The following is a 26,851-nucleotide window of genomic DNA, read 5'->3' as shown; positions in this document are numbered from 1 at the left end:
AAGCCAGGAGATAACATCTTTGTGTGTGTGTGTGTGTGTGTGTGTGTGTGTGTGTGTGTGTGTGTATGGGTGGGTGCTAAATAGTCACAGGGGAGGCTCATTGGAGGGCTTTTTCTTAAGTGGCAATAAAACCCCCATCCTCCTGACTATGATTTCCTGTCAGCAATTATGAGATGCTTGGAAGAGAAAGTATATTATACCAGCTGCCCATCCCCAACCAAGAAAGAAAAAGCAAGCTATTTCTTAGAAAGTATAGACTTGATGGTTACCCTTGGATTTCCATGATCTTGCTGATCTTCCCCATCTCCTTATATACCAAGCTGGCAGAAACAGATTAATAGTGCTAGGATCGTTATTACAGAATGACGTTTCAATCTGTGTAATCATTGTTTATGCGGATATAAGGATGTGATTAGCTAGGTGTGAGATGGGTGACTTTGATGCAGCACAAGGTATCTCTGGTCTGAAAGGTGATTCATCTGTTCAGTTTAGCCGAGTCATTCCTTGACATCAGATTCAGTGGAACAAGTCAGCTAGCATCAGGCTGTTCTTTTACTGTCTTGCATGCCCTTCTCTCCAGTAATTACAAGAATTGGGTGTTCTAATCTGCCAGGTTTTGACTCCTTCCTGCAAGTGCCACCTTTCACAGGTGATATTTAATTCCAGGCATGACTACACAGCATCCACCAGTCAGCAATTCTGTCTCCGAAAGTAATATTTTCACAGCAGCTCAATCTTTCCTGGAATATCAATAGCTGCCTACTGTTTAAAGCAGCTGTGGCACCCAGAAATATCTTAAATCTTTGCATTTGTCTGATCTTACCCCAGGTCTACCAATAAAGGTTTAAGATTACATTGAGATTCTGAGTAGACCTGTTTATAATTGTTCTCTTACGCTGCTGCAGTCAAGAAGCGAAACCTTAATCTTATCTCACCTTGGTTGTTGTTTTTTGGGGGGCAGGGCTAGCTCACTCCTGAATCCTTGAGCTGGTTGTAGTGACATCTGCTGCCTAAAAGCAATATGCATATTTCTGAAATGCTATGCTGCAAAAGGGCTGTAAAACTGTTTCAAGTCTGTAACGCTGGCATGAGATATTCCACCATAAAGCATACAGCTAAAAACTGCAGTATGAACAGTGATCACCAGAGGTCTAGTCATATCCCATTCTTGAGAAGCAAGTTTTCACTGGTGGATCTTATCTTGCATTAGCATTCACTGTAGACACTACAGATCCCATCATGCTGCTCTCTGATTTCTTGGGAATTATGAGATCTTCAGGCTGGGCTTGCTACAGTGCTTTTTTCACTTCTCTGCTGCTGCCCTTTGTTGCAAGCCATTTCCCTCCCTGACTTGAAAACAAAAACCTTAGAACAACAACAGATCAAAGGCATTTTTGAGAGAATCAATAGTAGTCATTTTCACAGAGCTTTAGCACTGCAAATTACTGTAACCCGGATATGCAAAGCCTGTGATCATATTCTGTACAAGATATGAAAAGGGGCAATAATGAAGATGCAGCCAGGCAGTATATCACCTTAGCAACAGACCAGCTACCCTAAACTCAGCCAACCTGTCTTCTCCTCTGCTAGCAAGACACACCTGAGGCCTTTTGCTTCCAGGGTGAATGTTGCATTGCAAAGCTCATTATTTGTATATGTTCTGCATAACAAGAATGATTCTGCCACAGGAGAAGGGAAACCCGCATGACCAATCTAATGCTATTCCAAAGCATTGACATTGAGTGACAAGTTATTTACCCCTTCCTTGGCAGTAAGCAAAAGGAGAGTTTATGCCTAGTAGGCACTTGATGGTGCTGCAGCCCAATTCCACATCAACGTGACACAGCAAAAATGATGCAGCCAAGCAAGGCCATGTCGCTATTCTGCAAGCAAATATGGGAAGTAAAAAAAAAGTAAAAAATGCCTTTCCTAAAAGACTTATGATCAGCCCTGAGATATACAGCCAATGCAGTTTAGTTTGGGCAAAATCCTGCTTCTTCAAGTTGCTGGTATAGGTAGGATTACCAGAGGTCTCCTGGAATTACAACTAATTACAACAAGTGTCAAAGATCAATTCCCCTGGAGAAAATGGCTGCCTTGCAAGGTGGACTCTATGGCATTATACTCAGCTGAGTTCTCTCCTCTCCTCAAACCTCACCCTCCCCAGGCTCCACCCCCCCCCCCCAAATCTTCAGGAATTTCCCAACCTGGAGCTGGCAATCCTAGGTATAAGCATGGAGCCAGAGTAGGCACTCTCTGGATCTGGGCTGTCCATCTAGATGCAGCTCCATCCTGGCCTGGCCTTGCCCAGATGTCTGTGAAAGAGCATCTGAAAATTCTGTGTCCACATTGATAAGAAAACTCTTCTATGTCCTTGTGAAAAAGAAATCAGTGTCCAGGATCGAGCATCCCAAGCACCCTGGACTTGCCCCAGCCTCCTTACCTGAAAGCTGATGGGACGCCATCAGCAGGCTCAGGAAGCCCCTGGGAGGGGGTGCAGCTCCAGCCAGCAGAAAGGGAAGGGAAAAGGGAGCCAGAGGGAGAGACCAGCCAGGGGCATGCCGCCCAACCCCACCCCAAAGGGCAAGAGGCACACACACCTGTCCACAGTGCCAATGAGGAGGTAGGGGTACTGGAAGACTCTGCCCAGGCCCAGGGGCAAACCAGCAACCCCAGCCAACAAAGGGAGCTGGCTGCACTCCAGGAAACAAGCACAGCTCCTCATGAGCAAAGACAAAGGAGGCGGCACCGCATCATCTGGAAAGGCCCAGCCAGTCCTGTCCTACAAGAAAGACTGAGGGAGAAGGGAAGAGGGAAAGAAGGCACACCTGGGGGAAGCCCCAGCTGGGAGACATTCACATTCAGCCCCACCCTGCAGGGAAGGCCAGGAGAAACTAGGGAATGGGGAGGAACACCTGAGGGCAGACACAGCTGGGCAGCATCAGGGGAGAGAGAAGGAGCCTGGAAGGAAGGGCGGGGGAAGGTGGAGAAAACCCTATAAAAGCTCGCTCAGGAGAGTGTTCATGGTGGGTTGTGTAGGAGTGGTGGGAAGCAAGAGAGTGAGAGGATGCATGGGGGAGGGGGTGATAGCTGGGTCAGATTGAGCTGGCCAGCGTGTGGACTGAGAGGGAGTCAGGGTGATGTATACCACCCCTTCTTCCACTGGGCAGAGTCCTGCAAAATCTCTGACACCCCCCTGGAGTCAGAGCCAGGTATGCCAGTGCCTAGCACAGTGGTGTTGGTGGCGAGCCCTGACAATCTGACCTGTATCATGCGAATTAAATTTTGTTAGAGTGTTCCTTGTTATAGCCTTGATTTTATATTAGAATGAATAGGGTTTCAGAGGGTTAGATTTAGTTTGTTGGTGATTTAACTATCATCACTTATTTGCTTAAAAGCAAAGGTCAAGCAAGAAACTAAAAAAAAAAAAGGGGGGGGGTTCTAATGACCTGAACTCAAAGGGAAAGCATTTTCCAGACCAACCTAAATACAAATGATCAGAGTTTCTTGGGAGCCACAGTTATAAAGTCCAGGGAATCATGGTGATCAGACACAGCGATAAATGTTGGTAATGACTTGTACCAAATGGTCCCCTCCACAGGACATTGTAATTGATTGTATCAGCTTGTGCCTAATTTTCTCAGCAACTACCGTGAGCAAAACTGCCTTTAAAAGTAACAGATTTATGCAAATCAGACAGCAAATAATAGATCTTTTGAGGCCACATAAACCTAGGCAGATTACTAAAAAATCCTGTCAAAAAAATCTCTAGGAACTTTATAGAGGGAAGGAAATATGATAAATGAATAATATCCAGAATTAGCCGTAGTTCTCATTTGTTTGGGCAACAGGCTATAACACAAATATCTATTATATTCTGACCACAGACAGGTACATAAACTTCAGGATAGAAAAATCTCTAAATAGGCTATAAGCAGGGTACTAAAATATAGTGAAAATACTATAATTTGGGCTGATTCTTATAGATTCCTATACAATTAGCTCCAACAAGACCCTTTCATTTCCTGTCTGAGCTGGAAGTGACATCATCAGAAGCCCCATGGAGCACATGTCATTTCATCATGTGCTCTGGCCAGCTGGAGGCAGCTGGAGGCAGGGGATTCCCTGCCCCTGGGGTGGGGGCTGGAAATCCTAGCTATAGGGTAGGCATTATAGTGTTCTCTAAAGGGGCTTCTCAGAGGAAAGGATCGAAGCTCTTCAAAATAGCTCTTCTGAGAGTGGTCCACCCAGTAACAAAGCTATATAAAAGTAGGAATCAAGTATTCTAAATAATTTCCATGTCCAATCGGAAATTGGTAGAACAAACTGTATCTTGGTTCTCTTAAGTTCCTTCTGAGACAATGCACACTTATTGAAATATATGCACACAAAGTGTACATATATAGAAACATGCGGTAGCTGTGTTTTCAAGGTTCCTAAGCCCATAGAAAAAAGACCTACCTACATACACCCATAGAGGATTTAGGCACAAATTCTAGTGAAAGGGGTGGAACTTGATGCTGCAATTCATGCCCTGATCATTGCATATGCTAAGAGGGCTATGGTTTTGATTGTTCCATAAAACATATTTTAGGATACCAAAGATACCACAAGAGTGTTCCCATAGATGGAATTAGGGGTGTGCACAGGAAAAAAATTCAGTTGATTCAGTTCAGTAATACAGAACTGGGGGGGGGGATCAGAATTTGAGGGATATAGAATTTATTCTCCAATTCAGTTCGATAATACAGACTAAATTTGGTAAAATTTCACCATTGTTTCCTATGGGAAATTCAATACAAAAATTTCTGGTGGCTAGGGTGTATGTGTCATTTTTGGACAAAATTTCACCAAATTTGCAGGGGACCAACTCCTGCCCTCCTACCTGTCTTCTAACAACCCCCCAAGTTTTATGAAAATTGGACCCCAGGGGAGCCATTTTATGGCCCCCAAAGAAGTTGTCCCCAGCAACCTCCAATCCTCATTATTCCATACTGGGAAAACCTACAACTAGCCTTTCTTAAAAGTACTTTTAAAGAGTTCACACTTCACAACTCTCTCAAGATACCCAAAAAGTACACCCAAACAGCACTAGGTTAAGTTAACAAGCACCGTAATAAACACCCCCCAAAGAAGAACAACCAACAATTGAACACCTGATCAAACCAAACTTCTGTGTCAACAGAAAACAGAACCTAGAAAAAAACACCAACCAAACTTTTGTTAAAAAAGCCTGACAACAGGGGAAAACAGCCCCCCCTCCCAAATAACAAGTGAATTTAATAAAATGAACAGGAAGTATACAACTTCTAACTAATTACCGACAACAGGAGAAAACAAAGCCTCCCCGCCCCCGCTAGCCCGGAAGAACAAGCAGCAAAATGAACAGTAAATATAGCCAACTTCAAAAGCAAGAAATCAAAGCCCCCCATATACAACAAAAAACAGTTTTAAAAATGCAAACTTAAAAAACGTTTTTTCCTCCCCTCCATCCCTCCCATACAGCAGGCCAACTCCCTCCCCCAGAAGAGAGAAAAAACCCAGTGGGTCTACAGCTCTCAAACCAAACATCCACTCCACTCACTGGGCAACAAGATCCAGTCGCAGTCTAAAGCAGGCCAGGAGAGAAAGCCAATGGCCAGCAGCAGCAAGCAGGAAGTGTCTCTCAGTCTCCAGATCAGAATAAAATAGACACTGACTGAGGCAAGCTTTGTAATTTAACTCCTTGCAGGAGTTTTTAAAAGACACTCTTCTTCTTGAGAATCCCATTGGTCAGAGAAGGAGAGCCTCTGCAAGGATTGGCCACTCACACTCCCCCCTCCCTTCCCTCTTCATAAGGATAATAATAACGCACTTTATAAACCGCTCTGAGTGGGCATTAACTAGTCCTGAAAGGCGATATATAAATTGAATGTTATTATTGTTTTTATTATTCTCCCTCCTCCTTCTGACTTCTGCTTCTGCTTCTGACTCACTCTCCCCCCTCCTCCCCCTCCCATCTGGTTAAAAAAGATGGGAAGAAGTGTTTCTTTGCTGTTCCTTAACAAAGGAACAGCAAGGAAAAGTGCTGCTGTGCTTCCTGAATTTTACCGAATAAATTCGGTAAACTTAAATTCAGTATACAGATTTAATTCTGGTAATACTGAATTTTACTGAAGGAGGTAAAATTCGGTAATTTTTACCAAATACCAAATCCGAATTGCACATCCTTAGAGCAAACCTCAGGAACAGTATTTCAGGGGGCATCAGGATGGACAACATCAGAAAGTTGTGCTCCATGGGTGGAAATCATTCCATCTATGGAAACTAGGGTTGCCAGGCCTGGCAACGAATGGCAGCTCTGAGAGCAAACACATGGGGGTTATTGTATGTGCCACAATATCACTTGTAGGGAAAACTTGGAAGAAACATAGGGTAGTCCTAGGAATCACTGGAAACTCTATGGTAACTAATACAGTAAAACCATATAGTTTCCAGTGATTCTTAGGGCTACCCTATGATATTTGCAGTGGATTCCAGACCAAAATTTCAGTAGGCTCTGTGATTGTAGACTTTGCATGAGTAGTAGCAAGCACTCTGATCTCTATAGATACCAATCTGAACTCTCCTTATAACAGACAGACCTAACAGAGATCTTGATCATAGATTTTGTCAAGGAATTTCAGTCATTGTGGCTTCATAATACTGCCCAATATATTATATGGTCAATGGTCTTATCGAATTGTACGGGCTACCAGATTCCAATCTTTGCCTGGTGTAAAATTCAGAACTGCCAGCTACCATGTTAATTTGGAAGTAATAAATCTCACAGTTCATTTATTCCTCTGCCAAGACAATTCCTCACTAAACAGGGAGCCCAGATATTGAAAACTATTAATTTGTTCTACATTATAGCCATCCATGTACCATTGTGCATTTCTAATTTCTTCCCAAACACTATTACTTTAGTTTTGCTGTAATTAACAATTAGGCCGTTTTGCTGACAAAAGGCACTACACTGCTTAAAGATAATTTACACTGTGGCTCTAAAAGTCATCAGCAAGATTTAGCTCATTAGATAGGCCTTTTGCTGTCTTCTGTTTTATATTTGGTGTGTCACGCAAGCAGCAACAGACAGATGATAGAAGGTGGGGGTGAGAATGAATGTGTCATCAGGATTGCTTCCTCTTGCCTCCGCTCAAAGCAGTACAAGCTGCAGTCTTGGAGAGTACCTTCAGCCCACAGAAGCTAAAAGTCCTGTCTAAACCCACCTGGCTAATTTTCTGTGGGAAGTTTTCCAGTTCCTGCTGGTTGCCTCTTTCTAGCACATAAGATCAAGCAAAGAATTCTGCATCCCTTTTACTTAGCTGAACGCTCTGCTCTTTGTTACATCATTTACACACATGAAATCTGGGAGGGCTAATAGGCCTTCTCCATGGTTGTAACCTTGATGTGAAATTTCATGATAAAGTAAACTAACTGGCAGCACTGGATTTATGCATAAACTAAGTAAGCTACAGTTTATAGCCTCAGATGATGAGGGATCTTTAAATACAAAAAATTAAAGATAGTAAGATTTAAAAATAATACTAAATTACCATTTGGTGTGATTGTAGACTTGACATCATTTAGATCTCAGCACATCTTAATCTGGCCCTGTTCACTGGCTACATCCTTGATAATTAGGATTACTAAATCTGGTTTGGGAAATTTCTGGAGGCTGGGGAAGAAGTGTCTAGACAGCGTGGAGTTGGGGGAGGGCATTCAGTAGCGAAGATCACTTCTTCTCTAAAAAACAAATTTCTTGTCTTATATCACTTTCCCTGCCATTTCCACTAACTTTACATCACTTGTAGGCTTCCGTATGCATGTGGTCTGCATGTTATATAACCTTTGATCCTAAATAACTGGATTCATATAACTGGCTGCTGTCAAGTAATATGCCTCTCAAAGTTTTTAAAAAAAAACCTCTCAAAATTATTTTCTCAGTATTAAGAAGAGAAATCCACTCTGAAGATGCGTAGCAAGACACCAGGCAACTCATTCCTTTTTCAATCTGCAACCAACCATTAGGTGTATTTACAGAAGACAATCAGTGAGTTTCTTCTAGTCTGTATGATACCATAGAATCTCTATGGTATACCATAAAATAACAAGAAGACTTAGAGCATCCATCCTCTGTAGCCACCCTGATGGTGGACAGTGCCCTCAAGTCAGAGTTGACTTATGGTGACCCCTGGTGGGGTTTTCATGGCAAGAGTGTAACAGAGGTGGTATGCCATTGCCTGTAGCTGCCCTAGGACTTCCATTTATTCTAGGCGCTTTGGTATATCTTAGAATCCACCTTCTAAAGCTGCCATTTCCTCCAGCGGAACTGATCTCCATAGTCCTGAAGTCAGCTGTAATTCTGGGGAAACTCCAACTCCCACCTTGAAGTTGATAAGCCGACTGATGCTATCCCACAGGAAAGCAGGAAAAAAATTACGGGATTTCTACCAGTCTGGGGACAAATAGGTTGTATGCTTCCTCACAGAAAAAGCAATCAATGGCATAATTCAGATAATCATGGACTTTGATCCAAAGGAGTGTTTCAGTGTGGGGAATATGTCCTCTAATGGAAAATGGCATTTTTGCCTTCCCTCTCTTCCTGCAGCCTAAAATGCCCTCTAAAATGCCACTCCAGATGGACAGGGAAATTCCAGGAAAAGTATTCCCCTTCACTGGCAATCTTCAAGGAGCAGTTGGACGAATACTTGTCAGGGATGCTTTAGGCTGTTCCTGCATTGGGCAGAGGGTTAGACTAGATCATATGTAAAGCCCCTTCCAGATCGGTGATTCTATGATTCTGTGTACATGGACATTTTGGGCTGCAGCTGAAGGGGAGAGCCAGTTTGGTGTAGTGATTAAGAGAGTGGGACTCTAATACGGAGAACCGGGTTTGATTCCTCACTCCTCCACTTGAAGCCAGCTGGATCACCTTGGGTCAGTCACAGCTTCTAGCTCTCAGCCCTACTGACCTCACAGGGTGTTTTGTTGTGGGGATAATAATAACATACTTTGTAAACCGCTCTGAGCGGGCATTAAGTTGTCCTGAAGGGTGGTATATAAATTGAATGTTGTTGTTGTTGTTGTTGTTATAAAGTAAGAAATTCACACTCTGGTGGCAGAAATATTTCCACCTGTGGAGACACTCCTTTGGATCCTAGCCATGGTACATGATTGAGCCTGGGGTTATTTCTCCTTATACCTGTGGCAATCTAACTAAGGATACTCAGATTCAGGGCCAACAGCAGTGACATTCAGACCACATACAGTAGTTTGAACTCTTCACTAGAGGTGGGCACGATCCAAAAAAAATTACTGATCAAGCTGATCATGGATCCGTGCCGGCAACGACCCCAAATCACTGATCCACACCGATTATCTCCTGTTTCTGATCTGTGGATCAGATCGGGGAGTGGGAAGGTAGGTGGTGGCGGTGACCACCGGGCCCAGAGGGCATGGGGAGGGGACGTTCACACACACACACACACACACACACACACACACACACACACACACACACACACACACACACACACACACACTTAGAGCAGGGGGGAGTTTTTAACCCGTCCCTGCCTCTCCAAATAAAGAGAGAGACACACCCCGTCAACATGTTTCAGTCAGCTTTTAAAAGAAAGCAGGGACAGAATCCTCCATTCCTCCCCACCCAATTTTAAAAGCAAGCAGCCAGTCTTCCAAAAGCATATTTTAAAAACACACAGAGCTGTGAATGAGGTTTTCCCACAAAATACAGTGTTTTAAAAGCAGGTTAAAAACAGAGAGTTAACAATGCAAAAAAGGCTGCCCCCACCGTAATTTGCAAATTAAAGGAAACTCCACGGGGGTTATAGTCAGTACTATATACAGTACAGCATGTAAACTCTCAAAAAATAATTTAATCACTGTTAAACTTTTACAAATAACCAAAGTTACAATGTTCAATGTATATTTACACAGTTTTACTATCACAGTATTCAGAACAACATTCAAAGTATCCAGAATGAACCTGCAAAGTAAATTAACCAGTGTCCCAGTGACGTATCTTCTTGAAAGTCACACAAGAACCAATGTCCTCTTTGTAGTCAGTTGAAATGTGATGTCACAATGAAATGACTGCGGGGATAAATTATTCCTCCAAACTTGTTCCAACGCAAGCTACTTGTTCTAAACGGAAAAAAGAAAGAGACACGCCCAATCTGGGGCCGGCTGAAGCTCAGATTTCAACAATGCCTCATCAGGAGCGTCAGTCTCCGTGGTGTTCTATTCTTACAACATGCGTTTAAACATCTGTAAACACATTGAACATTGTAACTTTGGTTATTTGTAAAAGTTTAACAGTGATTAAATTATTTTTTGAGAGTTTACATGCTGTACTGTATATAGTACTGACTATAACCCCCGTGGAGTTTCCTTTCCTTTAATTTAAAAACAGAGAGTGACAGACAGAAAAACAGCCATTCCTCCTACAAAGCCCCGTTTTTTAAAAAAGCAAAAAACGTTTGGAACACCCCCTTCCTCCTCCCTCCCCTGGGTCTCTTCTCCCAACTGGTGGTGAGTGTGTTGCTGCTCCGTGGTTGGAAGGAAGCCCTGCTGATCAAGGAAAGCTGGGCTTCCATTTGGGTTTCCAGAGCGACAGAAGGAGGGCAAACACAGCTCAGACATTCCCCTGGCTCCATTGTCCTGGGAATAGATTACTGGCGCCTGATTGTCTGCATCCCCGATCAGATCCTGATGGCCCAAATCAAGCCCCGATGAAGGCCCCCCCCCCGAATGCTGGATCGGTCGTTGTGGACGGCACCGATCCGCTGGGTCCCAATCGCGTGAACGCCATTATCGTGGGTATTTTTCTATCGTAATGCTGATCATGCCCATCTCTACTCTTCACTCCAGTACTGGATTTCATCCAGGATTTCATCTTGGTTTGAAAACCTAGTTCTTAGGGAAGAATTCAAAAAACATTTATGATGTATACGTATTCATTTGCATATTTATTTATGTATTTATTTGTTTCTTTATTTAAAAGGTAGTTTGTCATGAGTCAGCCCAAGCCCCGGCTGGCCACCTTACCTATTGCTTCAGAGTCCTCCTCAGAAGATGAGCAGGAAGGGCCAGAAGGGTCTTCTCTAGAGCCAGAAGCCCCTGCAGAAGCTATTGGAGAGGAAGAGCAGTCAGAAACCACTGCTGCTGCTCCAGGAGGAATTCAGCAAGAACAGCCTGGAGCTTCTGCAGAGACTGTCAGGGATGAGGAACAGCCAGAAACCTCCACAGAGGCTGTAAGAGACAAAGACTCCCACAGGGCAAAAGCGAAACCTGAGCACCTGGGGCCAGCTGAAAGGAGGAAGCATAGAGATAAGTCAGCTCTGTTGGATAGGCGAAGAAGCGCCCGTTTACAGGCGCAACACCGAACTGAATTGTTAGAGAGAGAGGCAACAGCTGTTCCTCATTAGGGCAGCATAAAAGGAAGACGCCGAGGAAACCAAGCGTGGAAGCAACTCAGCTCGCCACTCCCTGCTACCAGAGCTCTACGCCTGGACGCTCTTGCCCTGCCTTGTGCCCTGCCCTGCTGTTGGATTGGATTTTGACCCCGGCCTGCTTTCTGACTACTCTTCTGCCTGCTCCTCTCTCTGACTGACATATTGGCTCTGACCCCTGACCTGACTCCTGGACTACTGACTTCCTGCCTGTTGTGTTCTGCCCTGCAGTACCAGTGGGCCTCCTGCCTGCTGAGCCCAGCCCTGTGCGCGACACGTTGCTTCCACCCACAACTCAGCAGCTACTGGCAGCATGGATGCAGCCACAGCTGCTGCACTTGTAGCTCAGAACCAGACGCTGCAGCAGACTGTGACCCAACTGAGCAATGCTGTGGCTCAGCTTCAGCAACAGCTTCAGCAGCAAGCTGCGGCAGTGCCGCCGCCGGCCACGCCCAAGTGCCCAGTGAGTCCACCAGAAAAGTTCGCGGGCAATGTGGAGGAGTTTCCTGTCTTCCTAGCCCAGTGCCAGTTGTACATCAGCCTGCGCCCCCGAGACTTTCCTGATGATAAGACCAAGGTGGGCTTCATCCTGAGTCTCTTGAAAGGTCAGGCGGCCAAATGGTCTACCCCTCTGCTCCTGGAATCATCGCCGCTGCTGCAAGACTATACTGGGTTTGTGGAGCGGCTCCAGCAAACTTTCGCCAACCCCGTTAAGGCTGAGAGCGCCAACCGGTGCATCCAACGGCTCCGCCAGGGACGGGGGTCCGTGGCCACCTACGCGACAGAATTCCAGTTACTGGCTCAGGACCTTGCGTGGAACGAGGCAGCGCTGCAGGACCAGTTCATAGAGGGCTTGTCTGATGCGGTTGCAGATGAGCTGGCCCGAACAGAACGCCCCAGTTCCCTTCAAAACCTTGTAGTGCTGTGTCAGCGCATTGACCAGCGCCTGGAAGCCCGGAGACAGGCGCGCTGCGAAGGGGCCTGGCGGGGAAGGATGCCCCGGCTGGTGCCTGCAGGCCCCTCCTCTGCCCCCACTGCTCCAAAGGGGGCGGAGGGGGAGGAGCCCATGCAGCTGGGCGGCGCCCGACCCCGTCTTACGGCCGCAGAGAAAGCAAGGCGACACACCCAGGGGCTCTGCTTGTACTGTGGCGGGGCCGGCCACTATGCCAACGCCTGCCCGGAAAAGCGCCACCCAGAAGGTGCCGCAAAAGACCGGCCCCGGCTCGCGGCGACCCACGCGGACCGGGGCGAGAGATTTACACCAATGGGGCCCTTGACGTCGGAGGGGGACACCTCCTCCTCCACCTAGAAATCCAGTTGCCAGACGGGCGGCGCGTGGAAACCCGTGCCATGGTCGACTCCGGCGCTTCCCGGAGTTTCATGGACCGGCAGTTTGCCCATCAGCACCACATCCCGTTGCACGAAAAACCTGTTGCTGCCCTAGTGGAGGCCATCGACGGGCGACTACTGACTTCCTGCCTGTTGTGTTCTGCCCTGCAGTACCAGTGGGCCTCCTGCCTGCTGAGCCCAGCCCTGTGCGCGACACAGTTACAGTTTAGCTATGGGCTTCCATAAATCCATAAATCTTTCTTTAATTGGCTCCACCTGAGAGTAGAGTAGCCAGTGCGTGAGCAAAGGACCCTTCTTGCTCAGTCCTGTTAACCGTCTGAATGATACTTACAATGCCCTTCTACATTCAGAACTAGATCATCAGTTAAGGAGTCTAGGGCAGACCCCAGTGTGGGGCAGTAGCTAAGGTGTTGTAGTAGGATCTGGGAGACCAGGTTCAAATCTCTACTCTTCCGTGAATCTTGCTGGGTGTCCTAGGGCCAGTTACACACTCTCAGCCTAAGCTACTTCCCAAGGTTGTTGTCTGGATAAAATAGATGAAAGGGAAATGATGTAAGCCACCGAGAAGAAAGGCAGGGTGTAAATTAAGTAAATAAAAATTAATAATGCCTATGCTGGTGATTTTTCTTCATTATGGAAAAAAATGCATTAAAATGAAAGCTAAAATCAACATAAATTAACTAAGCAGCACAATTAAAACCGAGTAAATCAACTGCACAGTTCATATAAAATGGCAATAAAACTTACATTTCTTTTTGAAGTCCTCATCATAAAACAGGATGAGGAGACCATTTTGTATGGGGCATTTAAATATTCAGTCTCATCTCTGTGGTCTGAAGTTGTCCAGCCCAGAATCAGCTGTGTGGAGATTGTGATCATGTAGCTGCCCATGATATCTTAGCTTTTAAACCCAAGCCTTACCCTTCCAAATTCTCAACATTTCATTGGCTTCTTTCCCTTCAGATGTCATTGAGGATGGGAAGGAGACAAACTTTATATCTAGTGAGTGCTGGTAGCAGACCACAAGCAAGGCATCATATTAGAAGGAATTCTACACTATGAAACGTATCCTGCTTACCTTCTGGGCTAGCCTTTTCTATGGAATTTACATTGTGGAAGCCTGCTTCTAGAATGCCAAAAGCTCCTTTACGAGCCATTTCATGTAATTTTGCTTTTCTTTTCCCCTTGGAAGCGGAAGAAGGTAGATGTTTGAATAAGTATAACATCACATTAACTTGAGAGAAAGGTCAGTTCTTTGCCTTATGTCTAACCTTTAATTTGAAGGTTATGGCAAATTCAAATATATTACAGGGCTTTCCCCTTTCTCTTACAATCTATTTTGAGATATGTGAATTGATAATACCTCTGTCTGGCAAAAATTACTTTTCCCTTTACCCACCCTGCACTAATCTCAGCAACAGAAATCAGTAACAATATTCTTTGCAAACAACATCCCTTCCCCATATTCCACAGGCATGTTATACTGAGCAATCCCCAAACATTCCTCCCCTCGCATCAATGCATCAAATTTCGTATTAGGCTTTGGAAAGGTCATCGGTCTACGAGAAGTGAGGCAAGCCCTGCAGATTTTCATTTCTTGGCTCAGTGTTAGCAACTCACTTGTCAGATGGGGTCTGTTGAGATAGAATTGACCTACTGTAAACCAGGCTGCTTGGTTGTTTTCTCCCTGTATCAGCTAGATCGGCAGGTTCCTACAACATTTTTTCCTAGTCATATTTTATTATTCAATATTCACCATTTGTTTAGGAATAGTGTTCCCCAGGAGCAAATATTGCCTCGAAGAGAAAAAGGAGTTGCTATTCATGGAGATACCTGAATGGGCACAAAATCATCATCAACGGGACTTCCGGTTTGGGATTCATGGAGGTCTAACGCAGCTCCATTTGTGGAGCTGACCGGATTGCCGTTTTAACCGGCCGGAGGGGTGAAAATAACCCGCGGCCGACTGCTCTCAGGCGGGGAGCAGGCAAAGAACGCTCAAGACCCTAGGGTGAGTTAGATCTCGGACGAGGGGGGGCTCTACACAAGGAGTCTCCCCCCCGATCCTTGAGGTCCCACCTTGCAACGGGTCGGCTATAATCTCTGCGGCAATTTTGGGGCCAATTCGGCTGGCATAAGACCTACATACCCAAGCTTCGATCGGGGAGGGAAGTCGAGAGGAGAATTTAAGATCGAAACAGCGATTACAACCCGAGAAAGCTGGAGAGAAGGTAAAGATCGCTATCTCTTGAAACGGGACAGATTGACAAAAACAGAGAGGAAAGAAAGTAGATTTTTAAACTGCAACAGACTAGCGAAAAGGAGGTGAAGACTCGGCAGGAGTTGTATTTTAAAAGAGACTAAGTTTAAAGAAGTTATTACAAAAATCGGACTATTGTTTTGAATACCTGTGGTTTTGGAGCTGTGGGAAAAAGACACCATCGCGAGACCTGCTGTGGGAAGACGGGAGACAGGAAGTGCGTAACAACAATAGAGTGGCTGGAGGGAAGCGGCCCTTGCCAAAGGACAGGAAGTGGGGAATCGCCATCTTTGAAAGTGGAAGGGTCGTGGCTTCAGCGGAAGAGGAAGTAGGCCATCTTGGATTATAATAACATAGAGAAACCATAGAGAAAAGACGCCCGACATTTTGGATATAAAAAATTAATTTTGGCAAAGATTGGGACATTTAAAAAAAAGGAAAACGTTTAATTATACGCCACGGAGCTGAGGAAGAGAGCAGATTCGTGGGAGCGAGCTAAAGCAAGCCCCACGATGTCGAAAAAAGAGTGGCAATCGGCAATAGAAAACTTGGACAAAAAACTTATAGACATGATGAAAGAACTTAAGGACACGAAATTGGAGCTTATTAAAGAGGTCAAGGAAGTTACACAGACAGTAAAGTCGGAGCTGTCAGAAGTGAAAAAAGGTGTGGAAACGATTAGCAGTGAATTACAAGGAACGCAGCAGAGAGTTAAAACAGTAGAAGACGCGATGGAGAATTTAATAGACACGCAACAAACAGAGATGAGGCTGGTGAAGGGGAGGATGTCAGTTGCAGAAACTAAACACATGGAGAAGCAGCTTCGTTTTCGCGGTCTGCCAGAAGTGGAAGGGAAGTCAGCGCAAGAACAGATGACTGAGGTGTTGGCTGATTACCTGGGGAAGGAGGAGGAGGAAATTGTGGCTATACTAGATGTGGCGTATCGTGTGAACTCGAGAATTGCAACCCAGAGGAAACTACCAAGGGATGTGATTGTGCAGTTTACAACTAGAAATATGAAAGAGAGGATTGTGACCAAACAATTTCAAGATCCATTGGAGATTGATGGCAAGACGATTATTATAATGAAGGAACTGCCCAGATCAGTGTTATTGGACAGGAAAAAATATAGAGTGCTAATTCAGACTTTGAAGGACATGAATATCAGATACAGATGGGAGTTACCGGAAGGAGTGTCCTTTGAGTTTGGAGGGGCAAAAAAACGCATCAGATCTGAGCGGGAGATGGAGAGATTTATCAAGGACAATGAAAAAGACTTACCAACAAAACCATGAATATGGAGTGTAAAGTATTATCTTGGAATGTAAATGGACTAAACTCACCGAATAAGAGAAAAAATATTTTTCATTGGCTACTAAAACAAAAATGTGATATTGTTTGTTTGCAGGAGACCCACATTAGAAAACAGGATGTAAAATATTTAAAATCTGGAAAATTGGGCAAAGAATTTGTAGCGGCTTCCAACAAGAAAAAAAGAGGAGTGGTGTTGTATATAAAAGAGGAGCTGCAGCCAAAATTTGTTATGAGAGATGTGGAAGCTAGATTTGTAGCAGTGGAATGTAATTGGAACTTAAAGAGAGTGTTGGTAGTCGGACTTTATGCACCTAACGGTGCAAAGGAAAGCTTCTTTGAGGACTTAAGGAAGCACCTAGACGATCTTGTATATGACCAGATAATTCTTGCTGGAGATTTCAATGGAGTGACAGATTTGGAATTAGACAAAAAGACTACAAAAGCACAAAAGAAAAGAGGACTATTGCCAAAGCTTTTTTTTGAGTTGATTCAACAAGAGACTCTCGAAGACGTATGGAGGAGAGAATATCCTAAAACCAAACAGTTTACTTTTTATTCTGCAAGGCATCTTACATTATCAAGAATTGATATGATCTGGGCCTCAAAGGACTTAGCGCTATGGACTAAGGAGGTAGAAATAATGCCGATGGTAGGCTCAGATCACAACCCAATTATGTGGAAATTTGGAAAAAGGAGAAAAAGGAAAGCCTGGAGAATAAATGAGGACCTGTTACAGGAAAGTGAGAATATGGAAACACTGAGAAGAGAGACTAAGTTTTTTATACAATACAACGTGAATAAAGAAGTACCAACCAGTAAAGTTTGGGACGCGTACAAGGCGGTTGTAAGGGGCATACTAATGGACTTAAATGGTAGAGCAAGGAAAAAGAAAGAGGAGAAAAGACAAGAGATTGAGGAGAAAATAAAGGCCAAAGAAGTACAGTTAAAAAAGAGACCAGGGAAAAAGAAAATACATCAGGAAATCAAAATTCTTCAAGAACAGTTAACAGCAATGAGTAACAAAGAATTGGAGTGGAACCTTAAAAGACTGAATCAAAAAGCTTTTGAGGGTGCTAATAAACCTGGGAAATATTTGGCATGGCAATTAAAGAAGAAAAGGGAAAAGAAAATAATAAATAAAATTTGTGAAGAAAACAAAACGTATTTGGAGCAGACTACCATTAGCAGAGCCTTTTATAAATTTTACGCTAAGCTGTATAATAAAAAAGAAGTAAACAAAGAATCAATAGCATCATATTTGGAGAAAACCAAACTTCCAGAGATCTCGGAAGCTTGGAGAAATAAGCTGAACAGTGAAGTAACTGATGAGGAAATAAATATGGCAATACAATCCGCAAATCTAGGAAAGGCGCCAGGGCCAGATGGACTTACGGCTAAATTTTATAAGACAATGGCCAATGAACTGGCACCATTCCTAAAAGAGGTGATGAACGGAGTTTTTAGGGATCAAAGAATTCCAGACACTTGGAGCGAAGCGAATATATCATTGATCCCAAAAGAGGGCCAAGATCTGACTAGCGTGAAAAATTATAGGCCTATATCACTACTCAATAATGACTATAAAATTTTTGCGAAGATATTGGCGGAGAGATTGAAGGGGTGGCTCTCGGAAGTCATAGAGGAGGAACAAGCAGGCTTTTTGCCAGACAGACAAATAAGAGACAACTTAAGGACAGTGATCAATGCTATTGAATACTACGACAAGCGTTGTGACAAAGAGGTTGGTTTCTTCTTTGTAGACGCTGAAAAAGCGTTTGACAATTTAAACTGGGACTTTATGTTTGCCACTATGGAAAAGCTACAACTGGGAGAAAGATTCGTCAGAGCAATCAAGGAAATCTATAGAGACCAGACTGCAGCAATTGTAGTGAATGATGAATTGACCAAAAAATTGACGATTAGTAAAGGAACAAGACAAGGTTGCCCGTTATCTCCATTGTTGTTCATTTTAGTATTGGAGATTCTGATGATACAAATTCGACAAGATGAGGAAATACGAGGAATAAAAATAAAGGACTATTCATATAAGGTCAGAGCATTTGCAGACGACATAATGTTAATTGTAGAAGACCCACTGGAGAACATGCCAAAAGTGATAGACAAGATCAAGGAGTTTGGAGATTTGGCAGGTTTCTTCATTAACAAAAAGAAGTCAAAGATATTATGCAAAAACATGACTAAGCAGAAACAACAATTGTTAATGGAAACAACGGATTGTGAAGTAACTAGTAAGGTGAAATACTTGGGAGTTGAGCTGACTGCAAAAAATATAGATTTGTTCAAGAATAATTATGAAAAATTATGGACTCAGATAGAGAGAGACTTGATCAAATGGAATAGATTGAACCTGTCATGGTTGGGCAGGATTGCAGCAGTTAAGATGAATGTGTTACCAAGAGTAATGTTTTTGTTACAGACAATACCAATCATCAGAGACTCTAAACAATTTGAAAAATGGCAGAGGAAAATATCAGATTTTGTTTGGGCAGGCAAGAAGCCTCGAGTGAAAGTAAAAGTTTTACAAGATGCAAAGGAGAGAGGCGGAATGCAACTGCCCAATCTGAGACTTTACCATGATGCAATCTGCCTAGTTTGGCTAAAAGAGTGGATGACATTAAAGAATAAGAAACTATTAGCCCTAGAGGGATATAAAAAATTTTTTGGATGGCACGCATACCTATGGCATGACAAAGTAAAGGTCAACTCGATGTTCCTGCATCATTTTGTAAGGAGAAGTCTATTTACAATCTGGAAGAAGTATAGAACTTACCTACAAGAAGGAACCCCCTTGTGGGTGGTTCCATATGAGGTGATAGATCCGAGAGCTGTGGATAATGAACAACAATGTTTAACGTACAAAGAAATAACTAAGATTGAAGTATCTAAACTTAGAATAAAGACGCAAGAGGAACTATCACCTAACTATGATTGGTTTCAGTATAGACAGATTAGAGACTTATACAACTCAGACTTTGCAAAAGGGGGCATACGAACAGAGAACTCGGAACTAGAGCAGACCCTTCTTAAAGAAGACAAGAAAAGAATATCCAAGGTATACCAAGTATTGCTGAAATGGTATACTGAGGATGAGATAGTTAAAATACAGATGGTGAAATGGGCTATAAATTTCAATAAAGAAATAACAATGGAGGCATGGGAATACTTGTGGAAAACTACAATGAAGACAACGACATGTATCAATATTAAAGAGAACATTTTCAAAATGATCTATCGTTGGTACATGACACCAAAGAAGATTGCGCTAGGGAACTTGAATACCTCTAATAAATGCTGGAAATGTAAGAAACATGAGGGCTCCCTCTATCATATGGAAAAAAATGCATTAAAATGAAAGCTAAAATCAACATAAATTAACTAAGCAGCACAATTAAAACCGAGTAAATCAACTGCACAGTTCATATAAAATGGCAATAAAACTTACATTTCTTTTTGAAGTCCTCATCATAAAACAGGATGAGGAGACCATTTTGTATGGGGCATTTAAATATTCAGTCTCATCTCTATGGTCTGAAGTTGTCCAGCCCAGAATCAGCTGTGTGGAGATTGTGATCATGTAGCTGCCCATGATATCTTAGCTTTTAAACCCAAGCCTTACCCTTCCAAATTCTCAACATTTCATTGGCTTCTTTCCCTTCAGATGTCATTGAGGATGGGAAGGAGACAAACTTTATATCTAGTGAGTGCTGGTAGCAGACCACAAGCAAGGCATCATATTAGAAGGAATTCTACACTATGAAACGTATCCTGCTTACCTTCTGGGCTAGCCTTTTCTATGGAATTTACATTGTGGAAGCCTGCTTCTAGAATGCCAAAAGCTCCTTTACGAGCCATTTCATGTAATTTTGCTTTTCTTTTCCCCTTGGAAGCGGAAGAAGGTAGATGTTTGAATAAGTATAACATCACATTAACTTGAGAGAAAGGTCAGTTCTTTGCCTTATGTCTAACCTTTAATTTGAAGGTTATGGCAAATTCAAATATATTACAGGGCTTTCCCCTTTCTCTTACAATCTATTTTGAGATATGTGAATTGATAATACCTCTGTCTGGCAAAAATTACTTTTCCCTTTACCCACCCTGCACTAATCTCAGCAACAGAAATCAGTAACAATATTCTTTGCAAACAACATCCCTTCCCCATATTCCACAGGCATGTTATACTGAGCAATCCCCAAACATTCCTCCCCTCGCATCAATGCATCAAATTTCGTATTAGGCTTTGGAAAGGTCATCGGTCTACGAGAAGTGAGGCAAGCCCTGCAGATTTTCATTTCTTGGCTCAGTGTTAGCAACTCACTTGTCAGATGGGGTCTGTTGAGATAGAATTGACCTACTGTAAACCAGGCTGCTTGGTTGTTTTCTCCCTGTATCAGCTAGATCGGCAGGTTCCTACAACATTTTTTCCTAGTCATATTTTATTATTCAATATTCACCATTTGTTTAGGAATAGTGTTCCCCAGGAGCAAATATTGCCTCGAAGAGAAAAAGGAGTTGCTATTCATGGAGATACCTGAATGGGCACAAAATCATCATCAACAACAACGGAAAGGTTGGGCAATGTATTAATCGTTATGAAGGGGGGAAATGTTAAAATATGTCGTTTTCCATTTTGTTTGGAATTATGTGATGTTTTCAAGATGATGTAAGGAAAACCAATTTCTCCCTCCACATTTTAAAAAGCTTGTCCACATCAAGGACCACCATTTTTTTAATGACAATTTCATGGGGACTTTATTGTGGGAGATTTACAGAGACACATGAAATTGGTATAAAGAAAGACTAGAGCCACAATGATCCAGTAATTAGTGGCTAGAACGGGTAAGACTAGAGTTCAAATCCTTAATTAGCCATGATGCTCACTGGATGACCTATGGTCAATCATTCTTTAGCCTAGCCTAACTTGTAGGATTGTTGTGAAGATAAAATGGTGAACGGTGGATATGATCCTAAGTTCCACAAATGAAAGGTGGGATAGAATGGTAATCAACAGAAAGATTAGAAACTCTGAAATCAAGTCTCTTTTGTGTTGAGCTAGCTTTCAGAATTTAGTTGTAAAGATATTGAAACATTAGAAGGGAAATGTGGCATTTATTAGGCAAATAAGGGTCAATATCTCCTGAATATATCAATCCCATTCTTTCAAAGCCTTTTGCTTCATAGATTGGTTTTACCTCACCATCCTCAAATCACCTCTCCCCAACATTGTTTGGAAATCTATTTTATTTTTGAAGGTTATAGAAAATCTTTGGGGGTTGATTTGGGGGTCATTAACCACCTGATATTTTACAAAATTCTGCAAACAACAACAACAAATTTTCCAAATAAAACCACCTCAAACAATACACTAGGAATAGTCCCATACTTCTTTCTCTCTCCAGATATATAACAATTGGAGGGGGAGGGAGGATTGTAATGTGAAACAAAACTTGTTTTTAATATGAGGAATATTCTGTTCTCATTAACTTAAATACAGCTTCCCTCTTTTCCACTTCTGCTCTTACACTAAACATCCCTTCCAATTAATGAGAGCTAAACAGAAAATTTAACCTTCCATGCCACTAAGTAACATTTCTCACATAACATGACATAATTCCCCCATTGTAAGCAATGATATTACCACTTACTGTATTTTTATGCTATTTTGTTTCTGTCACCTTCAATTGCCCGTGTGGTTATTTTTTAAATCACATTTGTGATTAAAAATAGCAATACAAAATTTCAGAAGAAAAAATTAGAGTTCAAACAACAAATGTGAGTTTGTTTTATGGATTCAAAGTATGAATTTCATCCTAATTTAAAATTTGTGAAAAATCTATTATTGCTCTTCATAGCCAAGCTCCCCTGCAAGAAAGAAAATTTCAGCATGCATTCATCATCACTATGCATGGTGCTGGTAAGAAACCGTCAATCAAATAGCTGTCTGGCCAGGATTGGCTTGCTTTTCTATGTGTCACAGGGGAACTATGTGATCACAATGCCCTCTGGCAGTGATTGGCTGAGTTGCACTAATCCTAGACAAGGACTGGGCAGGCAGCTAATGCTAGGAAATGAGGAATGAAAGAATTACCTTGAAAGGGGGATTGCATCAAGTGAGTCTGGAAGATGAGAAAATGACAATGAATACTTTGAAAGGGAAAGGAAAACAAGCCTATCTTACATGTGGCAATGATCTGTAGAATTTTTTATTGCTGTTGCAGCTGCATTATATTGCTATAAAGATTTGTCAGTTAAGAACATAGCAAGTGTCCCGCTGGATCAGAACAGTGGTCCATCTTGTCCAGAATCCTGTTTCACACACTGACCAACCAGTTGTCCTGGAGGTCCAACAAATGGGGCATAACACCCCCCCCAATTGCCTCATAGTGCTGGGTTTCAGAGGTTTACTGACTCTGAACATGGACTCAGTTACCAAAAGTGGCTTGGTGAAATGGCCAGTGAAGAGAATTGGAGAAGGGAGAATGCTGCTGATGTTGGCAGGGCAGAGAAAGGTCCAGCTTTGCTGCAATACTAATACTAAAAAGATCATGCCAAAAGTGTCATGATCCTTTCCCTCTACCTCAGGCAGGTAAGGCAGTCACAATTAGCTACCTGTCTAGTCTCTATTTACCAGGTTGAGAGCCCTGACCTTTTTACACACCCAGGGTACCCCCTCTCCTTCTCTCAAGAGATGTCATCAGACAGGGTACCCAATTCACTATATTAACCCCCCATCACCTAGCTAGGGCTGTGCACACACAAATAAATCCAGGTAATCTGGATCTGACTTTTGATAGGGGAAGAGGAATATGGGATCCCTGAAATCTGTCAGATTCTTTGATCCAGGTTAGAGAATCCCAGATTTAACCAACCATTATTCCCTATAGGAAAAGTGTCCTGGGGGCAGGGGTGGCATTTTTAAAGCTAATTCCACAATAATTGCAGGAAATCTACTCCTTACTGACGCCTAAAATATCCCCTCTCCAAAATTTCAGGAGGATTGGATCTCAGAGTCCAGTTCTATAGGCTCCTGAACAAGCTGCCCCGAGTCACTCTCCATTGTTTCCTATGGAAACTGGCTTTTAAGCTCTGCAGCTAGCCCCCCCCCCCGGGCTTGGGATTCTTGCTTGCTTGGATTCTCTGATTCAACATTACTCCCTTGCAAGCTTAGATATTCCAGTGTCAAACCAGAGAATCCCATTGGAAATCTCTGAAGCAAGGGGGTAAGGCTTGCCAAGCCATGGAGTTTAAAAGGCAGCTGCTGGTGGTTTGAAGGGGCTCTTTTGGAACTTGGGGGGAGGGGCAGAATGGGATGGGAATCCACTCTGCTTGCTGCCTCCTCCCTCACCCCACCAACCTTGCATCGCTCTTCTGCAGCAGCATGGAGGTTGACTCCATTCATGACACTGCCCTTGCCACTGAGGTGTAAAATTAATATTAATTTCACAATTGATTGTTGGACTAAGCCTCTTAAATAATTTTAAAAGCCCTTTTTTAAAAAGCAAAAATGTACTATTTCCATTGAACAATACATTTGAAAACTCCTTAAGATGCTATATATAGATAGTGGATGAAGAATGTGGGCAAAAATGTAATTGCAAGCTTCATTTATAACAAAGCAGGGGAATTAACATTAGAGTACTTAAGTACTGAAAGTACATACCACCAATTGAAAAAGGTCTGCACCTAAAATAATGCAATCCATCTAATCAAGCATTGTTCTTAAGAGATCTCAGTGCTAAAATGCATGAAACTGCCATGATAATATGCAAAAATGGAGAAAGAATACTTGCTATTAGCATTGGAGCTGAACCAAACACCCAGTGGGCAACTGCCCAAAGAAAGAGATAAAAGACTTGTAGTGATGTGTATGTCCAAGAGTTGCAGTGCTTAGCGAGCGTGTTCATATAATTATATGTAATAATCCAGCAAAGTTTGGTCCACAGGGCTATAGTATACCGCTATCTATTATCTCGCATTGCTGTAATTGCAACCGATGTAAGAGCAGAAATGGGGAGGGTGTCATAGTAAGCCGACACTTGCCATGTCTGATTCACTAATCATCAGCTTCAGTAGATGCCGGCAGGCTTTACCAAGAGCCAGTGATTTGAAAGAGGCTTCCCTGTGCAAGACCAACATTTCATGGATTTCAGTTTAATATCCGTCATTTCCGAGCTCGCTGTAGCACCTGTACAGTTAAGCTGAAATAAGTTAAGATAATCTGCTTTTCCTTCTATTTGCTGACCCCCCACCCCCCACACCTTCTTGCTGGAAGCCTTCTATGAATGAAAAAATGTCACTTTGGATGAATTTTCATTGTCTGGGACACCTGATTAGAAAGCAAAGAACAGCTGGGCTGCCTGGTTTTCTGAAAAACCCTTTCTCTATTCTCCTGTCAGTCTCTAGCTCTGTACATTTATGCTGCTTTTGGGGTCTGCTGGTGTGACTAATAGGGATGAGATGCAGCACTTTAATTATTTTCTTTTAGAGAGGATTTGCTTTTCAGAACTGCTTTCTTATTCTTCCAGTGTGCCATGCTTTATAGCAGCATGGATCTCTAAATAACTATAATTTGAAAGTGGGGATTATTTTGTAGTTTTATCCATAGTGTGTAATTGGAATCCATAGCTGGGGCTGAGTGGGGCAAGCTGTACATTGGTGGAATCAGGTCTCTGGGGGATGCTCAGGTCTAAGATCTCTACTGATGAGAGGAGCCATAGGCTATAATGGTCAAGTACTGATTTCCTACTCTGTGCCCATTCTTACATTCAGAGTCAAGTCTGGTCTTCCTTTTTGCTGCCAATTCAGATAAACAGAACAACCAGAGAGGAAGTAACATTGCTGGAATTTCCAGGGGAGCTGCAGTGGTGGAATACAGCCCATCAATACAGCCCACTGATCCATGTGAATATTACTCCATTCATGCCCCAGGACTCTGAGAAGCAACCTTCCCAGGCTAGGAAGAAACTTGCATTTAAAATTGTATTTTAAAATGAATGCAGACAGGATGTTTAAAAAATGCGAATGGCTGGCGCTCTCCTGCCAAACCACCACCACCACCCTCCCCACTATAGGAATCAGTGGAAAGAAGTGTGCTTATGCTAAGATATACCTACTTCAGTGGTCTGTAAAATCAACCCTCTTTGTCTATTCTGCTTGAAACTTAGGAGATATTTAGATTACAGGAAGAACTGTTCTGTGCAAATTTGGTACTATCATCTTTTAAAAAAAACTTATTCCCCACTGAAAATAACAGCTCCAAAATTCCAGACCCCCACCCCACCCCAGCTCACAAATTTGAATCTCAAACTAGTAATGTTCTACCCTGTTTTGCACAACCAGTGGACTGAGTGTCCCTCGGCCAATTAAAGAAGAGACACATGAGGAGTCCTATGAGAGAGTGCAAGACTACAACATTTATTTAAACGTAGAGGAGAACAGACACATAGAAAGTGAAGGCCCTTCAGTGCCCATCGCTCTTCGAGGATCCAATGGCCATGCAAGACACTTTGTACCCTTTGGTTCATTAGCACAGATTACAGTCTTGGGGACCACATTGGTCCGTACAAGTGACCACCCCAGTGATCTGGCAGCCTCACATTGGTAGAACAATTCTGGTCATCATTAGCCATGCATACTTCTCAATTAACATTTCTTATCACTTCAGAAATATTGTTTATCATTTCAAAGAACATCTTCTTCCCTTGTTACTTTCCCATTCATAGAGTTATTATCAGTTCCTGTCTTATGGAAAGGGTATCATTTACTAAGGGCACCTTGACTGTCAAGTCTACAATATTCTGTGTTTTGTGATTATTAAACAGCCCCTTCATTGTGTATATTGTGGGAGCCATGCCCCCCTTTTCTGAGATACGTTTGAAGCTGTTCAAGCTTCCCATCTCTGACGCCTGGATGTCATGAGAGGACCTCAAGAGCAGAAGCAAACTTGTTTCTTTCTGTTGAGTTGTTTAAGGCTCGCCTCCCTGGTTGCCCCCTTCCCTGCATTCCAACTGTAACTTTCTTTGGCTCTTCTTGAAGCTGTAGCTCTCTGCTACAGCTGTTTTGACACAATTTGGCCTAATTAGCTACAAAGGAGGTTTCTCTTACTAACCTATGATTATAGCTTTATATGCAGTGACATATGTGTATTCCACTACTCAGTATCCTAGCTCAGTGTATATGTGAGGGCAGCCTTTTATCAACCTACAAATAACAGGTACCTCAATACTTTCCACTTTAGTTGGCATCACCTAAGTGGCTTAGTTTCTCTCTCTGGTTGCTTCAGCTCAATATTCACCCTTTACCTTGCATAGTGAAAATATAGTAAGTGCACCTGAGAATACAATAAAAGTCACGTGAAAATAGTACAGGCACATGAAAATATTCCAGTCCATTAAATTCACTTCCCACCACCCCA

Source organism: Eublepharis macularius, chromosome 1 (genome assembly GCF_028583425.1).
Source record: "Eublepharis macularius isolate TG4126 chromosome 1, MPM_Emac_v1.0, whole genome shotgun sequence".
In the NCBI taxonomy this organism is placed as follows: Eukaryota; Metazoa; Chordata; class Lepidosauria; order Squamata; family Eublepharidae; genus Eublepharis; species Eublepharis macularius.
This window is presented reverse-complemented; position numbering follows the sequence as displayed.